Raw genomic sequence first — 23,467 nt, forward strand, 5'->3', positions numbered from 1 at the left:
TAGATCCAAATACAGGCTTCCTTCCTTACTTGACACGAAGCCAGTTTAAGTCTCTTAACATCTCTGGGCCTCTGTTTATGCCTCTGTAAAACGGGGCTGTTAACGGTACAGAGGACCGTTATGAGAATGAAGGGAAGAACTGTTTTATGCAAAGCTCTTACACAAGCACATGGTTTGGAGTGAGTATACAGCAGTTGGTAACAGTTGCAATCATTGTTTTATGTATGGCATTATTATTGTTACTGAATTATTTTTGAATGGAAGCTCAGAGAAAGCTGGCCAGTAGCTTGCCACAGTTTTCCCAGCTTGTTAGTAGCAGGGTCAGGCTCAGACCCAGGTTTCCCGACTATCACATGAGGGCTCTAACCCTGCCGTCTCCGGGCCTCCCCATCACACATGCTACCTTTGCAGCTCTGCTTGGCTAGGACTGGTCCTGAAGTCATTCATATTCCCTCAGCGCATACCTGCCAGAGGGTGAGTGTGGTAGTGACAAGAATAATCAGACTTGGCATTTGCAGGATATTTTATACTTTTCAGAGACGTCTTGCATATGTTACCCCATGTGAGATTAAACATTTTCCATGGATACTCCACTCATGGATGATCAAAGCTGGAGTTTTATACTAGTTATTAGATTTGACTTCAGCTGGTTTTCTGGGAGACCCACAAATCAGTCTATTGCGTGTAAGAAACAGCCATTGCCACTACTTTTCAGGGAACTTAGGTCAGCCAGAATGGGGAATTTGGTTTGCATGTCTTAGGGATTTGCTTTGGAGAGGTAGGAAGGAGAGGTGGTGGCAGAGAGGGTAGGGGTGTGATACAGAATTTAAGCTGTTGCCAGTGTCCTGACAGCACTTCCAGGAGGTAGGGACGCTCCCCAGAATCCCGAGAGCTCAGGCTGAGCTGGGTGGATACCTGGGCCATCTCAGAAGGATGGGTGGTTGGCACGGTAACCTCTGTCCGCACGTTCTTTATACAAGGCAACGTGTACAAGTCTCCAGGGCCAGTACCTCTCACTTGAAAGATGGCATTTTGAGGGTAAAAGTAAGAGCTTTTTAAATTAGACAAATCTGAGTTTGAATACTGACTCTGCCACCTTCCAGCTAATAACCTTGAATAAGTCATTTAGCTTCTCTGGTCCTCAATTTCATGTCTTAAATGTGTATTGAAATGTGTATTGGGGTATTTACCTTATAAAATTGTGATGAAGATAAAATATATTAATATAGTGTCTGCATGCTGCAAATGTGTAAAAATGTAACTTTTTAATATTAATTTATTATCGGTCGTAGTAGTAGTAACAATGTAAGCAGTTCTGCAGGTTGAGGAAGATGTTCTGTAAGAGCTCGTTTCTCATCGCTGCCAGTGGAGGGCGCAGCTCAGGGTGGACTCTAAGATGCCAGAGAACCTGAGAGGTTTGGAGGTTGGTGCAGTTGCTGTGAGTATGGCCCATGGCCACTAGTACAGGAACCCAGCAGCTGCCGTCACCATGAGATGCTGCTGCCAGGAGTCCCACACTAAATGGGAGCCCCCCAAGGGCAGGCCGGGTATCATGCACTGTAGGTCCATGACCAGGGAGTAGCTCGTGGAAGACCTTGCTATTGGAGATGCCACCATCATCACCAGAGACCCACCAGGAGCTGAGCCTTTTGGGAATCTGCTTTATGGGAAGCAACTGTAGAAAAGCCCAAGGTCCTAGGGGCCAGGAGTGGCCAAGTTCCAGATCTGAGTACGGTTTAGGAGCTCTGGCTGACTCCACCCTGCCAAAGACACTCTTGGCCCCTCGAGGCACTCTTAGTGTGTGCAGACTTGTCTCTGTGTCTGCATGTGGACTGGCAGGGAGCTGGTCAGAGAGAGTTAGTCTTTTAGTCTTCTGTAGTGAAGACCCAGATGTGGATGGGACCCTGAGGCTGCTGAAGAGACCTTAAATTATAGGCTGGCAGCCCGTTCTTGGTATAACGAGCAGCCTGAGAAAGGGAAGTTTCCGGTAACAAAGGAAATGAGAGTCCTTGTGTTCTGTTTGATGGGAAATAATAGTAGTCTTCTGCAAAATCCTAGCTCTGATCTGAGTTATCTTGCTTCAAGGACAGCCACACTTATGGACCAGCTGAGTTGTGTAGAATCACCTTTGCCAGTTCTGGAATAATAAGCCTCCCACAGAGTTTACAGAGTGTTTAAAAAAATTTTTTTAAGTTCATAAAGAGCCTTTCTTTTCTCACACCTTCACCTTCTGTGGCTGCTGGGGGTTGAGAGATTAGATCTCTGAGACAGTCCCTTCTTTGGCCTTGGACCAAATTTTTCTCTCTTTGTCTTGATTTTCCATTAGGAAGTAAAATACATACATACATACATATATATATTTGTTTGTTCGTTCGTTTGTTTAATTGAAGTACCATCAGTCACAATGTATCAACTTCTGGTGTACAGCACAATGTCCCAGTCATACATATACATGCATATGTCCTTTTTCATCAAAGATTATTATAAGATATTGACTATAGTTCTCTATGCCATACACAAGAAACTTGTTTTATTTTTTAATCTATTTTTATATATAGTGGCTAACATTTGCAAATCTCAAAGTCCCAAATTTATCCCTTCCCACCTTCTTTCTCCCAGTAGCCATAAGATTGTTTACTATGTCTGTGAATCTGTTTTGTAGATGAGTTCATAGTGTCTTTTTTTCTTTTTAAAATATGTATATTAATACCTGTTTCAAAGTGTACACTGTGAACATTCAGTGAAAAAAGATGCAGATAAATCACTTTGTAGAAGGCCTGGCAAAGAGAACAATCATAACAGTAATAATAATAATATTTATTAAGTGCTTCATTTGTCCTGCATACTGAGCTTATCGCTTAAATCTCTAACAACTTTTAGTTTAGGTATCATTATTATTGTTATTGTTGTTATTATCCCCATTTGACAGGCAGGGACACTGAAAGACTTTGAGAGCTAAAGACATTTGCCTATGGTGTCCCTGCAGGTAAGTGGCAGGGCCACACTTCAAGCTCAGGCTTCGTGATATTAAAGAACACACACTTCACCCCCTGGCTTGCCTTCCTTGATATACTGAATAATTCTTCCACTCTGTAAGCATTTTCCTCACACCTATTATGTGCCAGAGTCCCACCATGAGCCTCCAGGAACAGCCTGTTGCAAATGGCAGGTTATTAGTTCAGAGTGAAGCACAGTAATTGGCAAGAAGATGTTGGAGAAACACAGCTTCACTGTTGTCACTGCTGTTGTTAGAACTAAAAATGAGAAAGTGACTTCATGAAAGAGGAAGCAAATGAAACCCAATGGCGTCAAAGCATGGGAGACACAACGAGAAGCAGTTTGTACTACAAGCTCTGTCTGTTTTTTCTCTTTAATGCCGTGTATTTATATCATATCCTTGGAGAGATTTTGGAGACTAGAAACCAAGTCTAATTCCCCTCTGGGCCCAGCGTGCTGCCAGGCCCCCACAGTGTCTGCAGATATTTGCTGTTTCACATGGAACTGGGAACCCGTCTGGCACCAGCCCGCTGCAGCTCCTCTGTGATAGAGACTGTCAAGAAGCTGAGGAGGGAACTTGGCATGAACCACCATCTCCCAAATTAGGTACTGCTTGGGTGGTAACGAGATCTCCACACAGGCAGAGCCTTCTGCAGTGGGCAGCTGTTTCCTTGGGGGAAACAGACTTCTGCTGTGATCTTCAGGCACATTCACTGTTCTCTGAGCATCCACATCCAAGGTCCTGGTAGGAGGAGGACCCCTTGAGATTGAGACCCAGGAAACTCCTTGATGGGAGCACAAGTTTAATCCAGTAGCCTGCATCCTATAGACCCCAGATTCAAGGACAGACCTCTCTTCCCGCGACACCCCAGGTGTGAGCTCTGCCTGCCCGGCAGATGCCACCTCTCAACCAAACTGAAGACTAACAGTGGGGTCATTGCGTCCAAGACTGCGGCGAGGCCGGCTGCGAGTCATGAAGTCGTTCTCATCATTTCTGTCGTTCAAACCGGGTATCCAAATGCTTCTGTCCATGAGAACACCTTTCCATCACCAACATGTGATGCCTTTTGAGTTCCTTTCTTTTTAATATTTGAAGAAGGAAGTCACTCACAAGTATTAGGAACTTGTCCACTTCCCTAATGTGTGTGAGAGAATAATCTGTGGCTTTCCAAACAAACCAACTAGGTCCTGGTAAAAGTCCTCATAAAAGGACAGAGCTTGCCGGCACCTCCCAGCAGCCAGGCCAAGCTTTCTGAGTCTCATCTTGGATACCCGCTGCCCATGAGCAACCAGGACCTGGGCCAAGAGGCAGCCACCATGTTGAAATCTGATCCATTAGGGTCACAGCCAATCCTACAAACAAGCTAGACTATAGAAACAGGAATTCATCACAACTAGAAGGTGGGGTGGGTGGGAAATTGCTAGTTCCCAATTGACAGCAAACAGCAGGAGTTTATTGACTATCTGTAGTGGTGAACCAAGGTCTGGCAATAATAACTTGTAGAATATTTCAGAACATTCTAGGTTAGGCAAAGGAAGTTGAAGAAGCAAGTCTTGATAGAGCCCAGTATTTCTGACCAGCTACCCCCAGCAAATCTTCTTAGCAATTTCTTTCCTTCATGTGACTCCCTAATTCAGTGTAGAGGTTCCTTTGGGCTGATATATGTGGTCAAAGCTCTGACCATGCTCCGCCAAGACCCTGACTTAGCAACTGCTGTGTGTCCCTGCACAAGGTCTCCTGTGAGGGGGACCTAAGAGACAAAGTGGAAGCTCAGGTTTAATACCGTCGCCTGGGATTTGTGGTACCTTGGACCAATTACTTAGGTTTTTGAGCCTCACTTTTATCACATATGAACTGAAAGTAATACCACCAGACAGGGTAATTAAGGGGACTCATTGCCCTCGTATGTGAGGCTCAGGCCTGTGATGAGTGCTCGGGAGGTTGGATGATGACACTGGTAGAGGCCATGTCCTCTCTACCGGAGCATCATGGGGGTCAAAGCAATGAGAACCCAAGATCCTTCAGTCACTTCTGAAGGCTAGAAGCCAAGGCCTTTCAGCATTCAAGGGACGAAGAAATCCTCCACTCTGATCAGGATGTTTGGGAAAAGCATCACGAAAAAGAAAACATTTGAAATGAACCTTGACAGTTACGTGGGATTTTACCGTGCAGACATGAGAGGCTGGGATCATTCCAGGTAGTGGAAACAGTATAGGGAAAGGACAGGAGGTGGGAAAGCCTCAAAATCTGGGAAAAATAAAGTAATCTGGATAGTCTGGAAAAAAAATGTTTTTGAATGGAATTAGATACCAGGCTGAGAAGGTAGGCTAAAATCAGATTGTGGAGGGCTTTAAATGTTGAGTTGATAAGCTTGAGTATTATTCAAAAGGCAATAACCAGCTGTTTGCAGTCTTTTAATAGAGGACTGATACCTTCAGAGGCATAAATGTTATAGTGATAGATCCTTATCTTCATTAGTTTTCTAACAAGGCATCCAGCAAGGATTTCTTAGTTTGGGATAGAAGCTGGAAAGTGGAATGTCAAGAACTGCCAGAACCAATAAGATAAGGCTTTTATCAATTAATTTTTATAGCATAAGAAACTACAAAATCAACGGCTTAAAACAATGACCATTAATTTAGCTCTGTGGTCAGTAATCTGGCCTGGGCTTAGCTGTGCCTCGAGTCAGCTGGGGTCTTGTTGAATATAGGTCAGGACATGGTCAGTGGTTCTCCTTCAAGTGGCATCTCATCTTCCAGCAAGTCAGTCTGGGCCCCCTCACCTGGGGGAAGCAGGCTTCCAGGACGGCAAGCAGCAGCGTGCACAGCCTCTTGAAGGCAAGGCTTGGGACAGGTACATCATGACTCCTGCCACGTGCTGTTATCAAAGCAAGTCACAGGCCAGCTCACATTTAAGCAGTAGGGAAAGAGACCCACTTATTGGCTACCGGAGCTGCGGAGTCACATCACCAAGCAGCCTAGATGAGGGGAAAGGACTAATCTGTGGCCATTTTTGCAATCAACAACAAGACTATTGGTATTTAGCCAATAACCACATCCGGTGTACTTACACCCCTTCCTGATTACATATCCAAGCAAGTAACACTGAATCCCAATACACCTTTCCTTAATAGCAAGATATGGTGTCAAATCTGGAAAAGCCCCACAAAATGGGGCATTCAGAATTCTAATGTGAGTCTACCGCAGTAAGTTCTAAACAGGAGTTAAGGGCTTATGGCCTGCTGACCAAATGTAACCAAATGTGTTTGTGACTTCTCACTCAGGACAAAAAAGCAGAATTTAATGGGCTATGAGGGAAGAATTGATCCATGAAGCAATTTGGTAGCAATTGCCAACAGCTTCCTGAGAATTAAAGTAATAACAGAAAACTGTCTGAAACGGTTCGAGAGAATAACCTCCAACACTGAAAGTGAGATCATTTAGCAAAGAAGAAAGAGAAAGAGCCACCACGGTAGGTGCTGAGACTGAACATTTAAATAGAAATTTCAGGGACTCTTGATTCCTATATATGTATTTTTTTCTTTCTACTTCTTTTATTCTTGTGATGCCACAAGGAAAATCGGACACATCACCAAACTCAGCATGCAATTAAAAGGGCAGTCAGATATGGCAAAAAAAGTCAAATTAAACTTTAAAATTGTGTTACTTTTATCCACATGATCCTGCACACATTTAGAATAATGACACCAAATGCAGGTCCTTAAATATTAGTCTTATGTGGAGACGTAGTTTAAAACGTACACATCATTGGGTTAGAACAGGCATGGTTTACTATTATTGCCATTCTCTTTCCTCTTCTCAACAATTGACACCTTATTTGTTTTTAAAAAAACTACATTTAAAAGAAAGATAAAGAAGGACATTTTATGATTAAAGGAGTGATACAAGATGAGGATATTACACTCGTTAATATATATGCACCCAACATAGGAGCACCTAAGTACATACAAGAATTACTAACAGAGATAAAGGGGGATATTGATGGGAATACAATCATAGTTGGAGATTTTAACACTGCATTAACATCACTAGACAGATCTTCCAGACAGAAAATAAACAAGGCAACAGAGAAATTAAATACTACAATAGAAAAACTAGATTTGGTGGATATTTTCAGAGCATTACACCCCCCAAAAATAGGATATACATTCTTTTCAAGTGCACATGGGACATTTTCCAGGATCGATCATGTACTTGGGCACAAAAGAAACCTCAACAATTTTAAGAAGATAGAAATTATCTCAAGCATCTTTACTGACCACAATGCCATGAAACTGTAAATCAACAACAGAGAAACAAAGGAGAACAAAAGGAAAGCATGGAAATTAAACAATATGTTATTGAAATAACAATGGATCAATGAGGAAATCAAAGCTGAAATTAAAAAATACCTTGAGACAAATGATAATGAAAGCACAACCACTCAAAACCTATGGGACACAGCAAAGGCAGTGCTAAGAGGGAAGTTTATAGCAATACAGGCCTTCCTCAAAAAAGAAGAACAATCTCAAATAAACAATTTAACCCACCACCTGAATGAATTAGAAAAAGAAGAACAAAAAGCCCCAAAAAGCAGCAGAAGGAAGGAAATAATAAAGATCAGAGAGGAATTAAATACAATAGAGATTAACAAGACCATAGAAAAATTCAACCAAACCAAAAGCTGGTTTTTTGAAAAAGTAAATAAAATCGACAAACCTCTGGCCGAACTCACAAAGAAGAAAAAAGAGAGAGCACAAATTAGCAAAATAAGAAAAGAAAATGGAGAAATTACAACAAACAAAATAGAAATACAGAATATCATATGAGAATATTATGAAAAACTATATGGAACCAAACTGGATAACCTAGAGGAGATGGACAAGTTTCTGGAAACATACTGTCCACCAAAACTGAATCAAGAAGAATCTGAACACTTGAACAATCGATCACTAGAAAGGAAATAGAAATAGCAATTAAAAACCTCCCTACAAATAAAAGTCCAGGACCGGACGGCTTCACCGGGGAATTCTACCAAACATACAAAGAAGAACTCATACCAGTCCTTCTCAAACTCTTCCAGACGATTGAAAAGGAGGGAATACTCCCAAACTCATTCTATGAAGCCACCATCACCCTGATACCAAAACCAGGCAAAGACACTACAAAAAAAGAGAATTATAGGCCAATATCACTGATGAACATAGACGCCAAAATCCTCACCAAAATTTTAGCAAATAGAATCCAACAACACATAAAAAAGATTATACATCATGACCAAGTGGGGTTCATCCCAGGGACACAAGGCTGGTTCAACATACGCAAATCAATCAATGTAATACATCACATCAACAAGAGAAAGGACAAAAACCACATGATCATCTCAATCGATGCAGAAAAAGCATTTGATAAAATTCAACACCCATTTATGATAAAAACTCTCGCCAAAGTGGGTATAGAGGGAACATATCTCAACATAATAAAAGCTATATATGACAAACCTACAGCCAGCATAGTACTCAACGGTGAAAAACTCAAAAGCTTCCCACTAAAATCTGGGACAAGACAAGGATGCCCACTATCACCACTCCTATTCAACATAGTCCTGGAAGTCCTAGCCACAGCAGTCAGGCAAGAGAAAGAAATAAAAGGGATCCAAATTGGAAAAGAAGGGGTAAAAGTGTCATTATATGCTGATCACATGTTACTATATATAGAAAACCCTAAAAGGTCCACACAAAAGCTACTAGAGCTGATTGAAGAATTCAGCAAGGTAGCAGGTTACAAAATTAACGTTCAAAAATCAGTTGCATTTCTTTACACTAACGATAAATCAACAGAAGAAGAAAGTAAAGAAACAATCCCCTTTAAAATAACACCCAAAGTAATAAAATATCTGGGAATAAATCTAACCAAGGAGGTGAAAGAATTATACACAGAAAACTATAAACCATTGATGAAGGAAATTAAAGAAGACTTTAAAAAATGGAAAGATATTCCATGCTCTTGGATTGGAAGAATCAATATTGTTAAAATGGCCACACTGCCCAAGGCAATCTACAGATTTAATGCAATCCCTATCCAGTTACCCAGGACATATTTCACAGAACTAGAAACAAATCATAATAAAATTTATATGGAACCATCAAAGACCTAGAATTGCCAAAGCATTACTGAAGAGAAAGAAAGAGGCTGGAGGAATAACTCTCCCAGACTTCAGACAATACTATAGAGCTACAGTCATCAAGACAGCATGGTATTGGTACCAAAACAGACATATAGACCAATGGAACAGAATAGAGAGCCCAGAAATGAACCCGCAAACTTTTGGTCAACTCATCTTCGACAAAGGAGGCAAGAATATACAATGGAATAAAGACAGTCTCTTCAGCAAATGGTGTTGAGAAAACTGGACAGCAGCATGTAAAACAATGAAGCTAGAACACTCCCTTACACCATATACAAAAATCAACTCAAAATGGATTAAAGACTTAAACATAAGACAAGATACAATAAACCTCCTAGAGGAAAACATAGGCAAAACATTATCTGACATACATTTCAAAAATTTTCTCCTAGAAGAAATAAAAGCAAGAATAAACAAATGGGACCTAATGAAACTTACAAGCTTCTGCACAGCAAAGGAAACCAGAAGTAAAACAAGAAGAAAACCTACGGAATGGGAGAAAATTTTTGCAAATGAAACCGACAAAGGCTTGATCTCCAGAATATATAAGCAGCTCATACGACCCAATAACAAAAAAATAAACAACCCAATCCAAAAATGGTCAGAAGACCTAAACAAGCAATTCTCCAAGGAAGACATACAAATGATCAAAAAGCACATGAAAAAATGCTCAATATCACTAATTATCAGAGAAATGCAAATCAAAACTACAATGAGGTATCGCCTCACACCAGTCAGAATGGCCGTCATTCAAAAATCCACAAATGACAAATGCTGGAGAGGCTGTGGAGAAAGGGGAACCCTCCTACACTGCTGGTGGGAATGCAGTTTGGTGCAGCCACTATGGAAAACAGTGTGGAGATTCCTCAAAAGACTAGGAATAGACTTACCATATGACCCAGGAATCCCACTCCTGGGCTTGTATCCAGAAGGAAATCTACTTCAGGATGACACCTGCACCCCAATGTTCATAGCAGCACTATTTACAATAGCCAAAACATGGAAACAGCCTAAATGTCCATCAACAGGTGACTGGATAAAGAAGGTGTGGTATATTTATACAATGGAATACTACTCAGCCATAAAAACTGACAACATAATGCCATTTGCAGCAACATGGATGCGCCTGGAGAATGTCATTCTAAGTGAAGTAAGCCAGAAAGAGAAAGAAAAGTACCATATGAGATCGCTCATATGTGGAATCTAAAAAACAAAAACAAACAAACAAACAAAAACAAAGCGTAAATAAAGGACAGAAATAGACTCACAGACAGAGAATACAGACTTGTGGTTACCAGGGGGGTGGAGGGTGGGAAGGGATAGACTGGGATTTCAAAATTGTAGAATAGATAAACAACATTACACTGTATAGCACAGGGAAGTATACAAAATGTTATGATAACTCACAGAGAAAAAAATGTGACAATGAGTGTGTATATGTCCATGAATGACTGAAAAATTGTGCTGAACACTGGAATTTGACACAACATTGTAAAATGATTATAAATCAATAAAAAATGTTAAAAAAAATAAAATGAATGGAAAAGTGAAAAAAAATAAATAAAAAATAAAAAAACTACATTTATAAGCAAAATAATGTGGTACACGCTTCATTCTGCTCATACAACTTAATATTATTATTAAATATGAGAGAATTTTAATAATCAATAACATCGCTATTCAAGCTTTCTCATGGGTAGTATGAGCCACTTTATTTCTACAGAACCATCTAGCCGATGAATTCAAATTACTCTGAATTCTTAAAAACAACTCTGAGTCTTTTACTATAAGCATATTATGAGAAGAATCTCACCAACTAGCAGCAATAAGGAGATGGCTATTCTACCAAGTGAGAATTCTTAATCACAAAATATTTTTAAAGACAGTTTACTCTTAATATAGCAAGTATAATATGGAAATAAGGAGTAAAATGAACTAGTATTGTTTAGAAATAAACATAACCCATTAAAAAAAGGGGGGCACTTAAAAAAATGGAAAGATACCCCATGCTTCTGGATTGGAAGAATCAATATTATTAAAATGGTCACACTGCCCAAGGCAATCTACAGATTTAATGCAATCCCTATCCAATTACCCAGGACATATTTCACAGAACTAGAAACAAATCATAATAAAATTTATATGGAAACCACAAAAGACCTAGAATTGCCAAAGCATTACTGAAGAAAAAGGAAGGCTGGAGGAATAACTTTCCCAGACTTCAGACAATACTACAGAGCTACAGTAATCAAGACAGCATGGTATTGGTACAAAAACAGACATATAAACCAATGGAACAGAATGCAGAGCCCAGAAATGAACCCACAAACTCTTGGTTAACTAATCTTCGACAAAGGAGGCAAGAATATACAATAGAATAAAGACAGTCTCTTCAGCAAATAGTGTTGAGAAAACTGGACAGCAGCATGTAAATCAATAAAGCTAGAACACTCCCTTACATCATATACAAAAATAAACTCAAAATGGATCAAAGACTTAAACATAAGACAAAGTACAATAAACCTCCTAGAAGAAAATATAGGCAAAACATTATCTGACATACATCTCAAAAACGTTCTCATAGAACAGTCTACTCAAGCAATAGAAATAAAAGCAAGAATAAACAAATGGGACCTAATGAAACTTACAAGCTTCTGCACAGCAAAGGAAACCATAAGCAAAACAAAATGACCACCTACGGAATGGGAGAAAATTTTTGCAAATGAAACCGACAAAGGCTTGATCTCCAGAATATATAAGCAGCTCATACGACCTAATAACAAAAAAATAAACAACCCAATCCAAAAATGGTCAGAAGACCTAAACAAGCAATTCTCCAAGGAAGACATACAAATGATCAAAAAGCACATGAAAAAATGCTCAATATCACTAATTATCAGAGAAATGCAAATCAAAACTACAATGAGGTATCACCTCACACCAGTCAGAATGGCCATCATTCAAAACTCCGCAAATGACAAATGCTGGAGAGGCTGTGGAGAAAAGGGAACCCTCCTACACTGCTGGTGGGAATGCAGTTTGGTGTAGCCACTATGGAAAACAGTATGGAGATTCCTCAAAAGACTAGGAATACACTTACCATATGACCCACGAATCCCACTCTTGGGCATATATCCAGAAGGGACCCTACTTCAAAATGACACCTGCACCCCAATGTTCATAGCAGCACTATTTACAATAGCTAAGACATGGAAACAGCCTAAATGTCTATCAACAGATGACTGGATAAAGAAGGTGTGGTATATTTATACAATGGAATACTATTCAGCCATAAAAACCGACAACATAATGCCATTTGCAGCAACATGGATGTTCCTGGAGAATCATTCTAAATGAAGTAAGCCAGAAAGAGAAAGAAAAATACCATATGAGATCGCTCATATGTGGAATCTAAAAAAAAAATATAAAACATAAATACAAAACAGAAACAGACTCATAGACATAGAATACAAACTTGTGGTTGCCAGGGGGGTGGGAAGGGACAGACTGGGATTTCAAAATGTAGAATAGATAAACAAGATTGTACTATGTAGCACAGGGAAATATATACAGGATCTTGTGGTGGCTCACAGCGAAAGAGAATGTGACAATGAATGTACGTATGTTCATGCATAACTGAAAAATTGTGCTCTACACTGGAATTTGACACAACATTGTAAAATGACTATAACTCAATAGAAAATGTTTAAGGGGGGGGCAGTTAGGACCAGACATAATTTTTGCTAAATCAATTTTTCGCAGTGATGCGTGCAGCCCCTCTGAGGTCTGGAAGTGAAGGCTGCTTTTGCTCATCCATTTCCTTTTCTGCACAAGCATGTGCACATTGAGAACTGTACTCATGAATGCTAAGTGCCAAACATTGATTTCCATTTGGGGAAGGGAGTGGGAGACAGTGTTCAGTCAATGAGTTGTGGTCTCCATTGAGTTCCTAGCTGACTGGTATCACAGCCCCACTGTGCCATGACAATGGGACCCTTTGTTGACAGTCTTGGCATGAGCACTAAGGATTAACTGGGCACAGTGCCTCATCCACTCTCAGCTGCAGCTCTGCTCGGTTCAGAACACAACTAAGGTACGGGGGACAGCCCGGGGAAGGCTTCATTTGTCACTGCCCATGGCTCGCTACTGCTGGGGACAATCTGTTGTTTGAAAGTTGTACGCTGGGTTTTTTATTCAGGACATAAGCTACACATGGCTCTTCTCCCTTATGATGAAGGCAGCTAGTTCCATCATTCTCTTGCCAAGAGGTATTTCCAGTCCAGAGCATATACGGGAACATATTTTATTGGGTGACCCACAGCCAAGAAGTTAGTTTGTTATGCCTTGGCTTTCATTGTAAAGTGTGTGGGATGGAAACAAAACAAGTTTGTGGAAGATGATGGTAAAAGCATAGATGATCACAGAGTAAAATTTTGTAAGCCTAGGAATGCTTTCAGCTGGATTCTTAATGTTAAGATATGAAGCTCAGTGAATGTAGACTTTAAAGAGGCTTTTAAAGGTAGAGTAGACGTGTGTGTGTGCACGTACGTGGGAGGGGGTTATTTTGTTTCGTTGTTGTTTGTTTATTTTGCTTGTCCAGCACATTTTCATTCTTCTTCTTTATTCAAACACTCCAACGTAATTTTGGGAATCACTCACCGCCAGCTCCTCATACTCAGGCCCTTAATGCAGGTGAGGCTGGTCCAGTTCCCCAGCTCCAAGGTTGAACATACGACTCAAGTGATCAGTTAGACCATTCAAACTACTTAGTAAGTGGTTAATGAGTAGGCTCTGGACTCAAACCAAGATAATCAGTCAAATTTAGAGTTTTGCCCGTACTCTTGAGAGAGTTTTATCATTTCACTAAGTTTGCTAAAGAAGGAGAATGTAAATCTGAACCACTGCTTGGGGTAATATGATCAAGAAAAAGGAAAAAGCAAAGGAAGGGGAGGGAGAAAAATTGGCTCCAGATGACATATTTTAAGCCTCTGGGTTCAGCCAGGCCTGAAGTTAGATCAACGCCTTGATTTTTTAATCATAAACCAATAAATCCTTCCCCCTGTTATTTAAACTAGCTTGAGGTGCATCCCTGTCACTTGAAGCTGAAAGCTGTCTCACCAATTCCTAAGGTTCTGTATGTTGTCGTCATCCTACAGGCGGAAAGATAGAAGAAGCCCCTGGAGGTGGTATGTTTTCTTATAAGTTTCTGGGAAAAGAGACCAGTCACCCATTGCCTGGCTGCTCTGCTGTATTCCAGTAACACTGTTGGACAGATCTAGTTTTTTGTGATAATTCTTACCCAGTGGGTCCACTGTAAATGACATCATTTCTCCAGGCATGAGTATGTCTTACAAATAGACCTTTCAGAAAAAAGTTTCTCCGTGGTGGGTGTATATGGTTATATGATCCTTTTCTGGTACTTTCTCTGTTGAACATCATTAAAACCAAACAAGAAACAAGAACAGCACGAAAGAAGTGGAAAAAATCATATTCAGGTCAGAAGAGAAAATGACACAACCTCAAGGGAAAAAAAATCATAAACTCATAAAGCATATCTGGTAAATATTGTGAAATATAAAAGATATATATAAGAAAGGAAGGTAACTGCCAAACCTCAGGCGGCAGAAAGATTTCCCTAAAAGTTATAGTTCTCTAAAGATCTGCTGAGCAATTAAAAAGAAGACAAAAGGCTGTCAAAATCCTGAAGGAAAGAGAGTAAGTTTTTTTTTTAATTCACATGTACAAACGTAATGTTTGAACATATGCATACACCCACGGTGACCAGATGGAGTAACTCGGGTTCCTGAAAGTCTTCAGGCAGCGCGGTCATCCCATCCACTTCACGCCAGTTCCAGGAGCGTGAGATAAAGTTCTGTATTATTTAACGTCACTATATTTGGGGGCCTATTGTGATACCAACCCAGATTTCTATCAGCCCACATAATATGGAAAAGTAACAGAGGAAAAAAAAATGGATCCAAAGTAAAATATTAGAAGATAAGTTAAGAATATGTTCCACTACAAAGAGGAAAAAAAAAAAGATGGAAAATACAAGAGAACAGATAATAGATACCAGCTATCCATCCATCCAGAAGGTCCAAAGTCTGAACACCAGGAGTCCCAGAGAAAGGATGAAAAATTTGCATAAAAGAAAATTAGTAAAGAAATAATATATGGAGTCCATTGATATAAAAGACAAAAAAAAACAGGCAGAATAAATCTTCCTGAGGTTAGACCTCAGGATGGTGGTTGTGTTGGCAGAATGATTAGAAGGGTGTGTGAGGAAGGCTTCTGGAGGGCTGGAAATCATTCCATTTCCCGTCCTTAATGCTGGTCACAAGGATATTTTCAGCTTGTGAAAAATAAGTGTACGCTTATGATTGTGCATTTCTCTCTAAATAGGTGAAACATAAATAAAAATTTTAAAATAAAACAAAATGAAGAAATACAAAAAAAAAAAAAAAAATTCCAGCATTGAAAGAAGAGGAAGCGCTACTTTAACAGAGTTTTTCCGGAATCAAAAAAAGGTCCACAAGCAACACTGTATAATTTCTACAATTTCCAAACGCCAAAGATAAAGAGATGACTTCAAAAGTTACCAAAGAAAAATAAAGATAATCTATGAAAGGATAAAAAGGAGATCATCATCAAACATCTCACCATCAGGAATAAATGCTGGAAAACAATAAAATTGGGCCTTCCAAATTCTTGGCACATTTTATTGATTGTAGAATTTCATAACTAATCAAACTAATAATCAAAAGTGAGTAAAGTCAAGTCATTTTCAGATACATGAGGACCCTGTGAGTTCATCTCATTTCAAAGTACTTATTTAAGCAAAACAAAGGTTAATTGAAAGAAAATGAAGATGTAAGATATAAGAAATGGGGGAACCAAACCAAGAGTCCAATGATAAACATGGTCAGGATGACAACTGTACAACAGGCCAAAAAAAAAAAAAATTGGCCAACTATAGAGCAAAGTTATTGCCACCCAACAAGCGTGATTTCAGGAAGAAGAGAATGGATCTCAGAACGTAGTTGCAATGATTAAAAGCTGGACTGTATCAGTAACATATTTTTCTCAAGGCAAGAGAAAATCAAAAACTCAGAAAACAAACAAGAATAATATGTCCCCCAAATAAACTAAATTAGAATTTAATGAAGGGTAAGAATAAAAGAGTCTTTTGACCTTGGTTCTGAAAATATTGTATTTTTGAGTGGCAGAGAGAAACATGAAGAGATGGAATACGAGTTCCCATTGGCTCTGCAGTGAAACGTGTACATTGTCATAATAAAGTAAATGCTTTTAAAAAAGTGCTTTCATCATTTAGGGAGGCAGTAAAGACTCCATTATAATTAGAGAACAAAATGTAACTGCCATCATCCTTGATAATATAAAAGTAAAAGTACTTCTATATCCTACATCTGAAAAAAATTGGGAGAAAAGAAAGGTGACAAAAAGTAATGTTGGTGTTACCTTCATTTAAAACTTCACAACCATGAGGTATTTTTTAAAATTGTGCTGAGAAATATCTAAATGTATCAATGGCTATAAAACTATCAGAAGTTAGAACTGAGAGTGAAAATGTATTACTTGTCTTTTTATTAATCAAATTTATGACTTCTAATAAGTTATGAATGAAAGCATGTGTTAAGATAGTGGTCACTCAACACAATATCCAAAGGAAACTTGGGGAAAATCACAGAGATCTCTGTGTTCACAGTAGTAGTGCCTGGTATATAGAAGCCCTACACATTTTGTTTGTTTGTTTGTTAAGAGAATTGATAAATTCTTGCTCTTTGTCCTTTATTTTCCATCTTGGGTTGCTTTTTTTGACAGAGTTGGTGCCTGTATTGTTAACATTCAGTTGGATTTTTAGACTAATCTGAATATCACAGTGTACCACCTCAGGCAAATCCCTTATCAAGAAATCAAACAGAAGCCTTCTCAATTAAGATAAAGGGAAATCTCTGATAAATAGTTACCATGAAAATAAAAGGCCTAGTTATGCAATGGCCAGCTCTCAGATTTGACTTGTGAATTCCTCGTCAGGGAAAAAAAAATCCTGTAAAGGACAAGATGACGCCTCCTAATCCCCCATCTTTGTTCAGTCTGATCCGTGAGTTAGACGCACACATCACTGCACTTCTGAGTGGGTGGACATTCGATGCTTACCTACTTCTTCCTTCCAGATAAATCCATCTCCCCTGACATCATTTTTTGCCCCTCTTACCAGTTGTGGGTATAAAGTTTGATTATCCAATAATAAATTCTAGTTTAGTCTCCCCATGTTTATTAGACATCCCAAAGCTGTTCATGAATCTAGCCCTTGTAACTTAATTTTTTTCAAACCTCAGAGAATGCTTTATGAACAACTCACACAACACTGCTGAGACTAGTAGAATAATATTCTCTCTATAACATTTTTCTCTTTCGGAAGACACTTCTCTTTTCACATGTGACAAGAACTTACTATTTTTCCAGAACTCTCATTATTGACCTCTTTCTCCATATAATGGGCTGTTATCAACCTGATTCTAAAGGGTAAATTCTGCCAAGAGACAGCCTTTTCTTTGAAATGACAACTTTTAAAATGGAAAATAAGAGAGCAACTGGTTTGAAACAATTAAGGAGTTGGGTTTTCTTCAGAAGGACGACATTATCAGTGACAGAACTAGCTGTCTGTTATTTTTTTGTCTTCAATTAGATCGTGAACTATTTCAGCGGGAACCCCTGGAATTCTGTTCCTATTAGCTGGTTGGGGTTGGGAAACTGGTATAGAGCCTCTTGCTGTGTAAATCTTTTGTATTTTAATGGCTATTGCTTTGGATAATATTAATCAGAGAGAGTAGTGTTAAACAGATATTTGTCTGGGCCCATCTTGTCCCCATTTGGATGGCATGGCCCAGCCTCTGGCAAGCCTCTAGAGTTGCCATTTCCCAGGGATTTGTTTGTGGAGGGGCCAGTTTACCTCAGGGCCTGTGTGGCCAGCATTGAGGGCAATAAATGACAGGCGTGTCATAGCCTGTCAGCTTTTGCAATTAAGTAACGTTAACTGGCACGACTGCGGAAAGGGGTGGTTCAGAATCATAAAACGTTAGCAGTGCCAGGGACCAGCCAATGCTGTTATTTTCTACATGAGAGAACCGAGTTCAGGATTTAACGGGTTTGTTCAAGGTCACACAGGTACTTTATCAGGGCTTCATGGTGTTGTGATTTCTTTATCCTCCACCTGCTCACCACATGCAGCTGCTAGAATGATCCTGTGCCAACGCTGTTGTATTACATCACTCCCCTGCTTGGAAACCTTTTGTGGTCCCCTATTGTTTCTAGTATCAGAGCTGTGAGGGGAGAGCAGCTGGCAGGAGCCCAGCGCTCCGTCAGGGGCCAGGCGCCCACAGTGACAAATGAATGGTCAGCTCCAGCAGCCGCTACAGAAGTCACGTGACAGAGAGGCAGAAAACGGGGGTTCAGCTCCCAACTGCATCCCTATGACAGATGGTCTCCATCTGGGAAAAGCCCACCCAATAATCCAGACCTTGATTTTCTCATCTGCAAAATGAGCGAGTGAAATTAGATGTCAGCGGTCCCCTCAAATGTGAAGAGTCCTCGACACAGAGTTTCCATCAAAGCTTCAGAGTTCAGAGTTAACCTGAGCACATGTCTTTTCCTCTGAGTACCTACTGGTCTCCCTTCCTTCCTGTACAGAATGAAAAGGTGGTATTTTTCCAGTCGGAACCCTGTAATTTTCCACTTCTGAAGGACAGAAGAACTAGGGGGATAATTGAAATCCAACATTATCCTCTTTTGAATGAACCTATTTCCCGTGACCCTCGTCCACTCTGGCTCGCACTGACTTTATTTTCCAGTTTGGTTTCTCCCAGGCTCTTCTCTCATCCACAAGTTTCCTCCTTCTCATAAACTGGTTCTTTACCACTCCCATCTTTCCATTTCTCTTTCATCTTTTCCCTCTTCTCCTTCCCTCTTCTTACATTTTTTCTCTCTTTCTTCTTTCAGTTTTCCTATTCTGATGACAAACATCACTACCTCCCCACTGAGGACAGGGATTATTGTATATTCTGGGGAAGCTATCGGTCAACCAGAAGCTTTTTCTTCCACTTCTAACCCAGTCTCGATTGTTGTGGTGCAGAATAGGGATTCCTGAAGGGCTGGAGAAAGGTAGTTTTTCCCAGGGCAGAGAAATAAGATTGCTGGCAGGAAATGACCACAGCCTTTGCTTTCTAACTTAACAGAATCCTTAGCCAAACTGGTTTATTCATCCAAAGAGAATGATTAGTGCAACTTTGCAGCAAAATATTCCACTGAAATACTCTGCAAACTTGCAAGCAATCCCATTTCTTGAAAGAAAGGATTGATCTTGCTCTGTGTTAAGAAAAGTTATCAGCCAAAGTTTAAGGCAGGTCTGAATGCTCTGAACTCTGCAGAGGTTATCAATCACCGGAAGGCTACGGCTGTAGGTTCCCTGAGTCCTCCCGTCTCCCTCTGACTCTTAGCAAGTAGCTTTTCTCTGTGGTGAGAGATGTAAAAGGAGAGGGAGTGGAGGAGCAGAATACAAAGGCAGAAAGGGGGAAAAATGTCAATAGAGTGGGAGATAATGGAAAGTGGCAAAAAAGTGAAAAACTTAAGGGAGATATTATTCTACTGATTACAAAAGGTTTTTTCTAACGTCTGTGCTGAAAATACGGGATTCATTGCATGCCAGTCAGTGCCATTCCCAAGGCTCTGCTTTCATTGAATGCAATTTCTTTTCTTCTGGCTCTACATGTGCAGTGGTACTGGTTCTGGTTTAGGATATTTCATCCATCTGTGACCTTTCCTTCCTGACACCATGCTTACAGGCAAGCGTTCATGCCAGTTAACCTTCTCTGTTTTCCCCGGGTGACCTTATGTATTTCCAACAGGAAAAATACAAAATCGCCAATTTGTTTTTTCATTACCCAGAGGATAAACACAAAGTGGGGAAGCCTTTTATCTTGCTGTACTGGCAAACCTCCTCATTACTCAGCCTCGAACAAACATTTGCTAAGAGTTAATAAATCCAGCGTGTGGCTCTCTTTGTGCAGGGAATGGCCTACCATCCAAGGCAATCTCTCATTAAGGAAAAAAAATAGAAAGAGAACATACTCATATTTTATTCATGGCCTCAGAATCCCAGGGAAAAAATTCAAAAATTTATAGACACAGAGAAAACCCAAACAAAAAGGCTCACATTTTCTTATTTCAAATGACACCTTCCGACTCTCAGACCCTTGGAGGAGAGACCAATTCACATACACAATGGTCCCAACATCACTGCCATTTCAGCCTGCCGGGCTGATTACTAAAATTGAGCCCAGTGACATTTCACCACATCCCACAGTTAAGAGGGACTGAGGTTTATTAAATCATGGTCCTGAATAAGACCAATGGGCAATGCATTTTATCGTTGTCAATCACCAATATCCTCCCAAGACTGGTTAGACTTCCTTTTCCAGCTTTCCTTTGCAGAGGTGTCCAGGCAGAATCCACACTAAAGGCATAACCATAGCGATGGCAGCAGGTTTTAATTTAGCAGTGATTCCTATTCCTGCTAGCCTAGAGAGGCTCTGGTGATTTATTGGACGTGAAAAGAACTCTCATCCATTATAGTTTGTCTTAACTTAATCAAAGGTATCTTCTCCCTTCGGAATGTCTCACCTACAAACTCCGAGGTCACCATGATAAATGTGCCCGCTTGACTTCGTTCTCTGATTACTGTGAATGAAGCATCACAAGCAACTTCATACATTCTGTTAACACTGCTGCTTCAGCACTGAGATGGCTGGAGTTACGTTGTGTAGAACTAGCTAGGTGGGGAGCCGGAAGGTGACTGCGCTGGGGTTTTGATTGAGTAATGTAATTGATGATTGGGAGCAGAAGTCACAGGGATTTCTCTGTTGTTTATAAGATTAGGATCACAAAGCAGTTCCTTTGTTTGTTAAGGGAGATCTTTCCATCCCGCTACCAACAGCAATGCACATTTCCCTCACCCTCCACCCAACACACACACACACATACACACATGCACTACAGACAGCCACACTTTCTGCAGAAAGCATGAAAGATTTAGAACAGTCTTTAATCTAAGTGCTCCTTGAACTTACTGGCTGATACCAAGAGGACAAAGTTGCTTCTGAACAAATAAGTACCCGAGGGAAATAACAGATAAATTTAAAAGTTTTGTGTAAGTAAAAAATTATGGCCCAAAGAAAACAGAATCATGAAATAACCAAGCATTTATCTGTATGACAGAAGCACTTTGGTTTTGTTTTTTAAGTGACTTATGGTAAGTGTTTAAGATTGATCTCTAGACGTTGCCTGCAATGTCCTTTTAATAGACAATCATTTGACACTGATCGTCATGAACTTAAAATTATTCATCGACTAATTCACCTAAATTCTCTTCTTGGTAGATTCAGAGGTCCTCCAAGTAGGTGGCTGTTATATGCATCTTTGCAACCCCAGCAATTAGGCCAGTGCTTGACCTGCTCGGGTATTCACAAAATGCAAATGTTCAACTGAATTTTTCATGTTTAGGATGAGAACTTTCTCAATTTTTGGTGTCTTAGTATATGTGATCATAAGTCCCAGGATAAATATGAACTGATAGTCTCCAGTTGACTGCTTCACTTTTAAATCATAACCTTGTTAAAGAAGAAACTTTTTCTGAATCCCACTGGCCAAGAACTGCCCCCTGACCTGGTCATCTTATAGCATTTGGGACAGTCCAGAAAGACAATATCTATTTCCCTGCTGATGTGTGTAGTAAGCATAGTTTATTCTATTAAATACATCAGAATAGAGTGTCTCTGTAGAACACTATTAAGAAGAAAGCCTGGATCTACATACATACAGACAACTGATTTTTGCCAAAAGTGCAAAGAAAATCCAATGTAGAGCGGAGATTTTTTAACAAATAGTGCTTAAAAAAAAAAAAAAAAAGAAGAAGAAGAAGAAGAAGGGGGAAAAAGAAAAGCCTGCAAAGAAAGTAGAGGTCACTGTATGCTAAATTGAGAGTTTAGATCAGGGATGGAAAATTCGGCAGGTAAATCTGCTTAGAGCCCATTTTCATACAGTACACGAGCTAAGAGTGGTTTTGATATTTTCAGAGGGATGTAAAACAGTAAAGAATATGTAATAGAGAATCTGTGTGATCCACAAACCTGAAATATTCACAGAATATTTAAAATATTTACAGGAAGTTTGCTGACCCCTCGTTTAGATGATATTAGACAGCCAATCTGCAGCACCTCCTCCAGCAGTGTGTACATTCTTTAAAGGTAAGGACTATAGTGACAGATTCTTAATTCTTTTGAGACAACCATAATTTCATGTAATTTTATCATTTCTGGAATAGGTATTTGTTCCCTTCTTATTTTGTTAGGAGAAGTTGGCAGAGTATAGAATTTTGGATTGTCAGCTTAAAGATGTTGTGAAAGCCATCTATATTTTTGTCTTGTTCCATATCATATTTTCTGTTTGTCTCTTATGCTCTGAAATTTTACTTGGATCTATATAGGAGTAGATTTATTTTTATTTTCTGCAACAGCTTCCTAATCACTGTTTCTTTAATCACTTTAAATTTTACTGGAGTATGGTTGATTTACAATATTGTGTTGGTTTTAAGTGTACAGCAAAGTGATTTAGTTATATATATATATTTTTCAGATTCCTTTCTATTATAGGTTATTAAAAGATACTGAAAATAGTTCCCTGTGCTATAAAGCAAATCCTTGTTGTTTATCTATTTTATATATAGTAGAGTATATCTGTTAATCTCAAACTCCTAATTTATCCCCCCACCTCCACTCATTTCCCCTTTGGCAACCATAGATTGTTTTCTATGCCTGTGAGTCTGTCTGTTTTGTAAATAAATTCATTTGTATTATTTTTAGATTTGATGTAGACATAATATTATATAATATTTGTCTTTGAGTTACTTCATTTAGTATGATATTCTCTAGGTCCATCTATGTGGCTGCACATGGCATTAATTCACTCATTTTATGGCTGAGTAATATTCCATTGTGTATATATACACATACATATACCACATCTTCTTTATCCATTCATATGTTGATGGGCACTTAGGTTGCTTCCATGTCTTGGCTATTATAAATATTGCTGCTATAAACATTGGGAAAACATTTGGTATCTTTTCAAATGAAAGTTTTCATCTTATCCAGATACATGTGCAGGAGTGGGATTGCTGGATCATATATAATTACTTTAATTTTTAAA

The 23,467-nt window shown here is 39.4% G+C and overlaps 1 long non-coding RNA gene across 1 annotated transcript in view; it reads left to right on the forward strand.

Annotated features, from left to right (window-relative positions):
• Positions 1 to 22,540, forward strand: part of LOC141579513 (uncharacterized) — a 40,342-nt gene extending 17,802 nt beyond the window's left edge. The window contains exon 3 of the long non-coding RNA XR_012511050.1: positions 22,425 to 22,540. This is a non-coding gene — a long non-coding RNA (uncharacterized LOC141579513). The remainder of the gene's footprint in view (positions 1 to 22,424) is intronic.
• The last annotated feature ends 927 nt before the right edge of the window (positions 22,541 to 23,467 follow it).

The sequence above is a fragment of the Camelus bactrianus genome, chromosome 12, assembly GCF_048773025.1.
Source record: "Camelus bactrianus isolate YW-2024 breed Bactrian camel chromosome 12, ASM4877302v1, whole genome shotgun sequence".
Classification (NCBI taxonomy): domain Eukaryota; kingdom Metazoa; phylum Chordata; class Mammalia; order Artiodactyla; family Camelidae; genus Camelus; species Camelus bactrianus.